Raw genomic sequence first — 12771 nt, 5'->3', positions numbered from 1 at the left:
TACAACTTAAAAAAGGCATATGATGGCTAGAGGGGGGAATAAATGGTGATAAAAGGAGACTTGACTCAGGTTGGTGAATACACAATGCAATATACAGATGATGTGATGATGCACCATAGAATTGTACACATGAAACCTGTATTATTTTCTTAACCAATGTCACCCCAATAAGATAAAATTAAATTTTAAAAAGGCACATGATGTTTCTATAGCTCAGGTTGATAACCAAAAAAAAAGGTACATGAGGAGGCCTAGTGCAAAGAAACTATGACTCATGAGCCACAGCCAGCGATTAAACCTTAATACAACCTGACAGCTTTAATTTTTATATAAATACCACCAGGGCCTATCACTCATATTATGGATTTCAGGCTTAACAAATGTAATTTAAAAACAACAAAGCTGCTTCTCAAGGTGTATAGCAAAGCGCTGACATTTTCAAAATGGAAAGGGCTCTGTGTATAAGATTTGAAATGGAAAAACCTAACAATTCTTCTCTTTACCTGACAGAAGTTATCAGGATGGACCCTGGCAATGCCTGGACATTTTTCTAAGTTGAATTATTGATAGGTTAGGACAACTTCTCATGAAATCGTATATATGTTTAGATATAGAACAAGGGGTAGTAATTGCTGGAATTTGCTAACTGTCACCATCGTAATCTCCACTTTACCAATGAGAAAACCAGTGCAGAGAGAGGGCTGGTGGTATTCCTGATTGCTCTTCTCTAATCTGTATTATTTCTATAACATAACACACCACACCGAGGGAGTGGGGTTTACTGAATAGAGAGCAGGTCTACGGAGGAGAAGGGATTGGCAAAGTCCTCATGTAGTTAGTGATGGGGTAATGATGGGATCTCAATGCCCAGACCCAGGTTTTTTCTCCTGAATCGTATGTGCTTTCTGGATTGTGGCTCCAGCTCAAGGGACTAGAACATATTCAGGGAAACAAAGTTTTATGTGCTCACGACACAGAACTAAGTAGAGTGACAACTGGGACTCACTGGTTTATCAACCACATACACGGGTCCCCTACCTTTCTACTTCAGCAGTAAATTCCACTCGTGAATTTCAAAATAAATAGCCTTGTGATACAGTCTAAACCTGCTAACCAAATTGGAAATAATAAGTGATACTACTGTCTTATCTGAAGTACATAAGAAATATAGCTGGCTTGTGGCAATATGTCTATACAAGAGCAAAGCAAATTACTCTTTTAACTTCCCTACTATTTGCATGACAGTCGTTCTTTCATTCAGCAAATATTTATTGAGCATCTACTATGTGGCAGGCACTGCAGAGCACTTAAGATGCATCCCTGAACAGCAACAACCACAAAATCTCTTGCCTCAATCCTCACTGGAGAGTAAGACTGTGGAGAAAACAAGGTCAGCCTATCTAGTGGCTGGTGCTGTTTGGAAAGAGCAGTGATGAAAACAGTAGATACTAAATACTGTATTGGCAAGCTTCTTTAAATAGCTTTCAAACTTCCCTTCTTTCTCACTGTCCAGCCACGGATCTAACCATGTTATCCTATGCAGAAGCGACCCACCAGCAAACCAGCTAATATTTGTTTAATGTCTTCTGCATTGCAAATGCTAAACCAGACGTCAAAAGGACTTATATTTTAACGGACTAATCAAAGCAAGCAAAAGGAAGTCAGCCTGCACACCTACCAGCCCTGGGGCACCGAGGAGGCCAGACACCTTGGCACGTGCAAGGATGCCCTCTTCACTCCCGCTCCTTTCCTGGCTGCCCCGGAAAGCCAGGGATGCGACCGGGTAAGGGAGAAATCCTAGGAGGGTGGCAAACAACTCTCTTGCTCGTGCCCAGACTATTCCAGGGAATCCTGAATGTGCAAAGGCGGAGCCAGATTGGCCAGGTTCATATCTATGTCCCGCACAGCGATATTCAGACCTGCCGGGTGCAAATGCTGGCCCTTCAAGGTGACAGGCCTCTGATGGAAAAGTCTGAAGGTCGGTAAGTCTCATTTGGGGTCACCTCGCCTGGCTGTCACCTTGGCTGACAAAGAGAACATTTTTAGAAAAAAACAAAACCTTAATAAGCAAGGCTTCCATTTCCAAACTAATGAAGACACACGGTTTCTTCCAGCTTAAAAAAGAAAAGGAAAAAGAAAAGAAAAAGGAAAAGGAAAAGGAAAAGGAAAAGGAAAAGGAAAAGGAAAAGGAAAAGGAAAGGAAAGGAAAGGAAAGGAAAGAAAAGAAAAGAAAAGAAAAGAAAAGAAAAGAAAAGAAAAGAAAAGAAAAGAAAAGAAAAGGATTTCACATTTATTTCTGTTATTTGTAAGTGTTGTGTGAGTAACTAGTTACAGACGGATTACAAAGGCCTCAGTTTTCAAGCCAACACAAGAGCACTTAAAAATAATGGGGCTGAGAGATGCCTTTTAAATCCCTTTTCTCCTTGGTTGAGAGACAGATTTGCACTTGTTACAAGATAACTATGTCACTCCCGCATTGCCACTTGTGAGGAATGACAACATCCCTTCCTTCTGATGCTGTGTTCTCGCTGCCTCTGTCTTCCCCTGTATGTATGAGTATCTAATTTCTACGGCGGTTTTCAGGATGCAGGCCAATACTTTCTTCTCTTGCACGGGAAGGAGAGAAGATGTCTTAGAAACTCTACAGGAATTCGAGCCCCATCATGTTCTAACTTACAGATGGATATGAATCTAAATGCATTGTTTAAAAATATTTTTTTACTGATTTCAGAGAGGAAGGATGAGAGAGAAAGAAACATCAATGATGACAGAGAATCATGGAATGGCTGCCTCCTCCACTCCCCCTACTGGGAATGTAGCCCGCAACCAGGGCATGTGCCCTGACTGGGAATCAAACCATGACCCCCTGGTTCATAGGTCAACGCTCAACCCAAGCCACACAGGCAGGACTCAAAATGCACTTCTGAAAACTATCTTTAGCTTTAAGTTGACACTGAGCAGCAGAATATTATTTTCATTATAAAGAGCTTCTAATTAATGTTTTGTCAACAGCCCAGAGCAGGGCTTATGGTCGTCATTAATGAAAAGCCAGATCTCCATCTTATTCCTTTCATCAAACTCTGAAATCCTAGACAAAAATAGCTATACAGGAATCATTTCCTGCCTTACAGATGAGCAAAACAAGCATGCCCGGGAAAGTGATGGGAAATGGGAGGTTGACAATAAAAATAAAAAAATAAAAACAGCCCGGGTGCTATGTCTTTTGAACTGATGAAAAATTTGGGGAAATATTTCCTCCTTCTTTGTTTCTCCTTTAGAAAAAAATTATACTCAGCTCTCCCCACTCATTATAAATAATCTCATGTATCAATATGAAAAAGTGGAATAAAGAAGAAAAGAACTAGTTACAATCCCACATTTCTCCTAAAAATAGTCAGGGGCCTGTTAGAATCTTCTGGGGTGGGGGTGATGAGGTCTCAGGAAATTGAGGGATGGGCTTGTATAGTTTGAAAATGGTTGTTCTGTAATTCCGATGAGTCTTTTGGTTGAGAACTAAGAGTTTATCTGCTTGGTTTGCTTGATCATGTGTCTTCATAACGTTACAAATAGCTCCAATCATAACTTTCTTAGAACAATACATCTACTAGGAGAGACCCTCTGCACAGCGATTATGGCTCAGGAATGGGGCTGATTATAATCACCCTTTTTACATGTGTGTGTATATGTGTATCTACAGGGTGTCCCCCAAAAATGTATACACATTTTTAATAATTATAAAGGCAGTGTTTATTAAACTACATTTCATTTTCAAAATTGAGCTATCAGTTATTAAAGTATGTATACATTTTGGGGAGACACCCTGTATGTAATCCACATATACACCCACGCATGAGGATGTTTGTAAATGCTATGCTAATTTATTAGCTGCACAATTTACTAATCTCAATGTACTTAACAATAGTCCAATCTTTCTTATAACATCTAACTCCTTCATAAGTTGTCTTTTACAAACTGTTTTCCCATCATTAATTCTTAATTAAAATAGAGTATAAGTGGGATGATTTTGCCTCCAAGGAAATCATATTTCCTGATACTACTTTAAGTTTCTGTTGTGTATCAATAAACAGATCTCCTGCTCAAAGACTAGTGGCTTAGGTGTTTATAGCTTCCTGCCTCAGTTACTCTACTCTCTTATCAATGTCCTAATGCTGTTCAAATTCTTCTATGTCCCTCTCCAGAGTCCACACAATGCTGTGGCGATATCTGGGGTGACAAAACCGTATTCTAAGGGACCCTCCCAGGACTATGTTCCCAAAGGAATCCCGCCTGAGCTCTGCTCGAACTCTCCTGATGTTTTCTAGTGCACATTCAGCCCAAGACAATTCCTACTATTGTTCATAAAATCTCTTGCACCCCCTCTCAAAGAATTCGAATAAGAAAGAGTACATTTCATTTGACAATTCAATATCATATTTTCCCTGCATTCTTCTGCAATATTGGATGACTCCACCATAATTTGGGGGCAATCTACTTGTTTTGCTTTTGGTTCTTAATCTCTTAGCTAATCCAGGTCTTCCTGAGATAATTACGATCTCATTAAAGAGGCCATAAAAAAGTACTCGTCCTTTCTTTATACTAGTTCAAAGTTTCTGTCTCTCCATCAGACTCCTCTGAAAGCTTCTCTTTCATGCTTTACTTTCTCTCCCCCTTCTCTCTCCCTCCCTCTCTCTTCTCCACAATTTAACACCTTGGCTCATTTTCCATTCCTCTCCTAACCTGTTTAAAATATCCATCATTTTACAGTTTATTGTAGTCAAGATTTTTCTCTTTTTAGCAGTGAATAACTTTTGCTTGAGAATAAAATTAGTTGCTTGCAGAGGCCTTCATTCTATTCCACCTTAGGTCTATAGCTAAGCTACATTTCATACTTTACATTTAAAGAAACCCTTACATATTTTATTTCTATGAACATAGATACACATACACTTACCCTAGAATTTGTGGTGAAATACGTGTATATATATAAAGCAGTAGATACAAATTCTGAGGTTCAACAAAGAAGGGAGTTCATATAACATTATGATCTGAAAACAAAGATGTCCTACTGAACTCTGTGGTTTTATTTACTTATCTTCATTATAGTTAAAAAATTATAAAAGAGCCCAACTGGCATGGCTCAGTGGTGGAGCATCAACCTATGAACCAGAAGGTCATGGTTCAATTACCTGCCAGAGCACATGCCTGGATTGCAGGCTCAATACCTAGTGTGGGGCATGCAGGAGGCAGCTGATCAATGATTCTCTCTCATCATTGATGAGTCTATCTCCCTCTCCCTTCCTCTCTGAAATCAATAAAATTATATTTTTAAAAAATTATAAAAGAGGTAATTCTCCCATGTTTCATTGCGATTAGTAATCATCCAAAAGATGATTACTTGGTCCCAAGTTTCCTTTCTGCTTCCCTCCTCCCTGTCGCCCCAAACCCCCAACAAAAAGCTTACCAGTTGGTTAGTCAGTGTGTTATTAGTTCATGGAAATGCTAGTATTATTTAACAATAAAAATAAAAATCGCACTCAGGCGAGTCCTGAATTATTCATGCCCTCGATTTTACATAATTTGGCCATGCCTCCTTTTATTGCTATTTCCGTTTCTATCACTAAACAATTCTCCACTAGGTCCACCTTGGATTCCTGTGAACAAGGAGATAACAGTTGCAAAATGTTCCTGTGGAGACGATGCTCTGAGCTGATGTCCAAACATTCACAGCCAGAGCCCAGACCAGGAAAACGGCAAGAAGACCCCTCTGCACCCTGAATAAAAAGTAGAGTATTAAGACTTTTTTAAAAAATCAAATTTCTTTAGAATTTAAAAATCTGTCGTGATACAAAAGCTCACAAAATTGAACCATCACAGGAGCAGACTTTAAAGACTTCCACTGTCACTCTATGTTTTCATTCTAAGGACACAGACCCAAGACATCATTTGAAACACAATCAAGGCACTTAATGTGGTTTTGACATGAAGCGCTACTAACGGGCAATGCCAGGTCTCTGTTCCGTGAGCAGCAGGAAGAAAGGGGAGGAAGTGTCTGACCAGGTAAGCATCGGGTGGGTAGGGGACCAGTAGGGGTGCGCTCTCAGCAAAATGACAGGAGCTGCCTGATGAGTCTTTCTTTAATAATATATAACTATATCTACATCGATATCTTTCTATCTAAAAAATATATCTATATATCTATCGATCGATCGATCGATCGATAGATAGATATTGATTTCAGAGAGGAAGGGACAGGGAGATAAAAACATCACTAATGAGAAAGAATCACTGATCAGCTGACTCCTGAATTCACCCACTGGGGATCAAGCCCGCAACCCAGGCATGTGCCCTGGACTGGAATTGAACCCAGGACCCCTCAGTCCGCAGGCTGACACTCTGTCCACTGAGCCAAACCTGCTAGGGCTGTGATGAGCCTTGCGATGGCAGGTATTTCACACATCATGGTGCTGGGGCACAGCCTGCAATGGCCTGTGTCTTATGCCGCAGGCCCTCTGAACTGCAGAGATGTTGCTCACAGTTGCAGGGAAAAGCTAGTTCCCGTGGCAAGATCAAGACAGAGCCCATGAAAGCAAGAGAAAGCCAAGAAGAATGCAGAGCAGGGAACACCAAACACCTAACCTTGGTTTTGAGAAATGCCTTCTTGAGCAAGAGAAGGATGGGGTGGGGGTTGGGGGGGAGGGACAAGAGAGGGTCTCCTTGTTAAAATCACTGTTTATGGTTGTGCTCATTTCCAAGTTTTTAGCAAGTCCTTAGAGTCAGGGGCCTGAAATGTAAAGGAAACCTTGGCGGTGACAGTCTTCAAATGTTCAGGGTAAAGTGTGGGAAAGGAAAAAAAAAAACACCCACGGAAAATGCTGTAATGAACTGACATGTTCTATTTAAAAACTGTTTGTCAGCCGTAGTTAAGTTGACACTGTCAGCATGGCAACAAATCATAACATTGTGTGTGTCCGTGGCGTGCTGGGCGCCGTCATGGCACATGGCACGACCAGTGCATCCTGGTGGGAGTGGGGATGATGCAATCAACGAAACGGAGCAGAACAGGCCTGGTCTGCTGGTCCCTAAAGGTCAGCCATCGGGGAAATGCCTCCTTCAGGTCTGCAAAGGAGAACTGCTGCTCAGAGCGTTTTCAATGAGATCTGAGTGGCCCTGAGGACTAAGGGGATTCCCTCCTCTACGTGGGTTAAGTTGCAATTCGTGTAGCGATTCAGGGGCTACAAAGATGATGTTCCCCACCAGACCTGCCTCCTGGCTGGCTTTACGACCGGGGAGAAAAGGGCAACGATCAAGAACAAAGACCAGAACCAGACTTGGGGGGGGGCGGGGTATAGATCTGTATACCTGGGCTGGGGCAGACAAAGCACGTGTCCTTCCGATGTCCTTCCCCGGTTCCCGGATGCAAGGCAAGACAGCGTGTCCCAGTCCAGCAGCTGGTGGGCCACATGACCATGCTCTTGTCCAGGACTTAGGAGCAAAAGTGCTGCTTCCACCTCACTTCTGAGAGACTATCTGGACCTGGACTTTGCTTTTCCCCCTTTTCCTGGGCTAGAATGGCCAAGGTCAGTGCAGCCTTGGGGGCCATGTTTTGCAGAAGGCAAAACTACTGGCAGCCTGAGACTCCTAAATACCTGTGAGGGTCAGAGCCATGGTCAGCCTAGAGCAATGGTCGGCAAACTCATTAGTCAACAGAGCCAAATATCAACAACAGTACTTCTTCAAAATAGACTCACTCGCCCAGGCCGAAAACCAACTTCTGCACATGGGCCACGAAGTTTCAATTGCACTGTACGTGTGCCAGCACATGGTATTTTGTGGAAGAGCCACACTCAAGAGGTCAAAGAGCCGCATGTGGCTCCTGAGCCGCAGTTTGCCGACCACAGGCCTAGAGCATTTGCTATGGTCCATCACATGAGAGAGAAATAGATATTTACGTGCTTCCGCATTATTTTGGAGAATGTCTTTTACAGAAGTTTTACCCCTAACTCATTCAGATCCTGAATGTAACATTGGAGAGTATGAGGCCTTGAGAAAAGTCACTCAACCCCTTAGAATTGGTTCCCCATCTTTAAAATGGACACCGCCACATTCGCCTGTATGTGTTTACCTAATGGAATGTGGCCATAAATCATTCTGCAAGATGCTTTTATACAAACATCTATACATATAAAAGCCTAAGCAACCTCTGACTGTTCGACCATCTGACCGGTAGCTATGACATGCACTGACCACCAGGGGGCAGATGCTCAATGCAGGAGCTGCCAAGCTGTGGTGACTTGGCAGCTGCTGTTCTCACGTGACGCACCTGGAACCAGAGAGGAGGGAGCCCGATTCAGGGGTGCGTCACCCGAGAACCGCCCTCTCGCAATCTGGGATCCCTTGGGGAATGTCAGAGAGCTGGTTTCAGCCAGATCCCCACAGGCCAGGCCAAAGGACCCCACCAGTGCACAAATCCATGCACCGGGCCGCTAGGAAAATATAAACAATTGTAGGAATTCAAAGGAAAGAGCAATTCTTTCTAGCTAGAGTGACCAAGAAGGTTAAAGAGAAGAACTTGAGATGAATCTTAGTCATGTTTTGTGGGATTTTAAGTTGCAAACAGGATATACAAGGAAGGATAAAAAAGCATGGTGCAAAATTAAATAGCACATTTTTCAGTGAGTAGCAGAAGACAGTTCATCGATGGTAGAGGAATCTAGTAAAAGGGTGATGAGAAATTAGGCTGGAAGATAAGTTTGAGGTCCAAATCATAGGGGTAATAAAGACTCCAACACTAAATAAGGAATTCCAATTGGTCTCAGTGGTGGTAGTTTCATCCCCTTTTCCCATGCTTGGTTGAGGGTAGTCATTTGCTTGAGACTCTGTACCTTTTGGTTCATAGGACAACACCCAACCAACTGAGCCACACTGGCTGGTTTTGATGTCACACTATAGGAGCTGGAGAGGGTGCTCATTCAAATATAGCCTCTCTTGCTGCTGCCATTTCAATTTTCACAAATCAGCATGATCCTTTAGTGAAAAAGAATCACTTCTGCCCTAGCCGGTTTGGCTCAGTGAGCGTCGACATGAGGACCTAAGGGTCCTGGGTTCAATGCTGATCAAGGGCACATACCTTTTTACAGGCTCCTCTTTAAACCTGAAGCCTGGTCAAGGCACATGCAGGAGGCAACCAATCGATGTGTTTCTCTCACATCGATGTCTCTCTCTGCCTTTCCCTCGCCCACTCTTCCTAAAAAATCAATGGAAAAAATATCGAGTGAGGATTAAAAAAAAGAATCACTCCTAGTCCGCTGTTGATAGGAATAGGATCAGTAGATTAAGTCCCTTTCTTTGCAAAATCAGACTCAAGTCAGACCGTTAGAATTCAGATTTCCTATATAAAATATTTCCTGGACAGATATCTGAGGCAGCTGTCCCTTTTGGCTGGTCCATACTTATCCTCCGTGTCTACCCACCTGCCCACCTCTTCTAAATGTTACTACCCTTTCCTTCCCATGGTGCTGGCTGACATCTGCATATGTTTGATCATGTGTCTTCATTGCTAATCTTGGAAACTGAGCAGGTCAGTAAAATTTGGGTGGAAGACCCAGAGCCAGAACTAGCCAACGAAGGTGCTCCCAGCTTCCCTCAGACACCATGTGATGTAAAAATAAAAATAAAAGTTGTGCTTTAAGCCCCAGTGTTTCCAGGTAATTTGTTATGTTGTAGCCTAATACATACCAACAGGTGCTGTCAGGTTTTGGTTTGTGTTTTGCTTTTTTTCTAATCTTTCAGTGACTCAAGGATAGAAGCCACATCGTATCCATTTTTACGTTTAGCAAAGTGCCTAAGGACATAGCCAATCTAATAACCATTTTCTGAATGAATGATCATCTCCTTCCTGTGTTTATCATTAAAATAAATTCAATGACAATTACACTTACAGACTTCTGGCTTAACTAAGGATTTTTAAACCCATAGCATATAGAAGAGGAAAAAAAATCTGAAATGAGATCACCGTTCAAAAGCTCCAATTTTTTTAATGCTCTCACCATTAAGAGTTCAATATAAATTTACAATGAAGCTCAGTGAGCAATTTAGGGAGCCTTGGCCTCCTGCCTTTTAAGCATTCATGATTACAAATTAAAACTTGGCCTCACCAGCTAAGACATGACAGCATGCTGGGAAAGACTAAAGGCTGACGTAAGTGTAAAGGGAATAAACTCCTCCAGGTCTTGGGTTTTAGGGGACAGTAGAGCTACACTCAATAAGACCGAGGGAAAACATCCCTAAAGGTAAGGATTCCTTGGTCACTGGGCAGCTTGGGGAGAATCCAGGATCGTGCACCTTCTCATCTTCTGCAGGTGGGAACTCTACTCTGTAAGACTTTATTCTTTTTTTTCTTTAATATATCTTTATTATTGATTTCAGAGAGGAAGGGAGAGGGAGAGAGAGATAGAAACATCAATGATGAGAGAGAATCATGGATTGGCTGCCTCCTGCACACCCCACACTGGGGACTGAGCCCACAACCCAGGCACGTGCTCGGGAAGTCAAACTGTGACCTCCTGGCTCATAGGTTGATGCTCAATCACTGAGCCACGTGGGTCGGGCTATAGGAGTTTGTTTTGATAGAGAATTCGTGGTATATCCATCAGTCCACATCCACCAACCCCCTGTATTCCAATGCATTCCTATTGAGAAAACCCCAGTTACAGAAAGGGGTAAATGATCCCATGGCCATGTCAAGAAATGAAGATGCAACCACTGGATTACCTCATGGGAGGTGGGCTTGTTTGAACTGACGGGTATTAACAGGGCGACAGTTATTTTTATTCCCACCGACTAAGCTCCTCTCCTGGACAGCGATGTCCCTGGGAGAGAGTTACTGCTCCAGAGCGAAATGAGAAGGGTCCAAGGAGCAGCAAGGAGAAAAGCAAAGATTTTGCTCAGCACAGTTGAAGTTTGACCAAAGGAAAGCTCGAGTTCTGGGAGTGAGAAGGACAGCATTTTACAGGGAAGTCATTTCCATGCAGGGCAGAGCCAGGGACCCTGGTAATAGCCAGCCTTCTCCTCCTCCCGGGAAGGAAAGGACTGAGGAAAAGCTGTCTTCCTTCCTTCAGCCTCAACATGCTGACAAGTGACTACAGCTCAAGAAGACGGGAGCCAGAATCATTTTTTCTGTCATTTAAGAAAAATCACTAAAATATTAAAACAGGAAAGAATCGAATGGCGTGATACATGGAAGGGCATCCGGTCCAGTTAATTTCCATCCCAGAAAACAAGCTGTGGTTCCTGCATCACTTGACAATGACTGCTTCCTCTCAAAAATGTGAGGACAGCCCCCAAGGCATAGAGTAATCGGCTCCCAGTGCCTTTAAACCAGTGGTTCTCAACCTTCTCAACCTTCCTAATGCCGCGGTCCTTTAATACAGTTCCACATGTTGTGGTGACCCCCAATTTCATTGTTACAAACTGAACATAATTAAAGCATAGTGATGAATCGCAAAAACAATATGTAATTATATATGTGTTTTCTGATGGTCTTAGGCGACCCCTAAGAAAGGGTCGTCCGACCCCCAAAGGGGCCGCGACCCACAGGTTGAGAACCGCTGCTTTAAACCAACAGACCCGGGGAAAGAAGTCCACAGCTCTGTTCCTTAATTACATCTGCTTTTTCTTGAAAATAAACAAACCATCAGATTATGTCATACATGAAACTTGAATATCCATTGTAAAACCACAAACACATATATAAGAAAACAGAGGTGATGTTAACTATTGGCTCCTGGAATTTTGATTTTAATAAGTTGGAGACTTGTCTAACTTCTTTATCTCAGAAATTCAGTACGCCAGTAGGAAGGAGAAACAGAAACACATTATCTTTGATAAACATAGGAGACATGATTTTCCCTGAACCCAGGTACATGACGTTGAAAAGCCAAGTGCAGAGTAGCAAGCATCCAGCAGATCTGCAGGAAGTGACCGGTAAATGTAGGCAAACTGAGTAAGTATTTCAGGAAAGAATCCACCCAAAAGGTCCTTAACTATTCAACAACACCACTGATGGATAGATGGCAGCCACTGTCATCACTGAATCAGCCAGGATCCAAAGGCATTCACAGTGGGCCTGACAGCACTAGGGTTCATGGGCAGTACAAAGAAGATGGGCCCCGAATACCTGTAACTTACCACTGACATAGCGGGGTAAGGGTAATCCATACACAAGAAGACAGATTGTAAGACTGTAGAAATTATGAGTGATTTCTCCATTAAGACTGTTAGGTAGACAGGGAAGAATTCAAAGGAGAGATAATGAGGGATGTGTAATGACAAGAAGGGCCAAGAACATAGGGAAATATTATCATAATAATGTTTCTTTAAAATATATTTTCATTTATTTCAGAGAGAGAGATAGAAACATCAATGATGAGAGAGAATCACTGATCAGACGCTCCTGCACACCCCCTACTGGGGTCGGGCCTGCAACCTGGGCATGTGCCCTGACCAGGAATCGAACCATGACCTTCTGGTCCATAGACTGACACTCAACCACTGAGCTAGGCGGGCAGGGGCATAATAAAGTTTTTACATCAACACCAGGCTTGTAAAATCTCAACTAAGAGGATAAAATGTGGCTTCTACCCACCCCTGGCACTGCTCCCATCCTCAATACAAATCACAGCCTAGAAGATGCAAACCAGAACATGCAGGACCATTCTACTAACCTGGGTGAATTTACCTAGAGTGATACCTGCAGATGTTACATTTGTCAGT

At 42.7% G+C, this 12771-nt stretch overlaps 1 protein-coding gene across 8 annotated transcripts in view; it reads right to left on the bottom strand.

Moving 5' to 3' along the window:
• The window catches only part of ESRRG (estrogen related receptor gamma), a 461433-nt gene that overhangs the window by 220495 nt on the left and 228167 nt on the right, over positions 1-12771 (bottom strand). The window contains exon 1 of one of the 8 annotated variants that reach the window (XM_059677810.1): positions 1709-1833. The exons of 6 other annotated variants lie outside the window; for them this stretch is intronic. The gene's annotated coding sequence lies outside the window, so the exon portion shown is untranslated. Of the gene's footprint in view, positions 1-1678; positions 1834-12771 lie in introns of those variants that run through there. One more of the 8 variants, XM_059677801.1, reaches the window with a different exon arrangement.

The sequence above is a fragment of the Myotis daubentonii genome, chromosome 20, assembly GCF_963259705.1.
Source record: "Myotis daubentonii chromosome 20, mMyoDau2.1, whole genome shotgun sequence".
NCBI lineage: Eukaryota > Metazoa > Chordata > Mammalia > Chiroptera > Vespertilionidae > Myotis > Myotis daubentonii.
The sequence above is the reverse complement of the archived record's forward strand: the minus strand, read 5'-3'. Positions and strand labels throughout refer to the sequence as shown.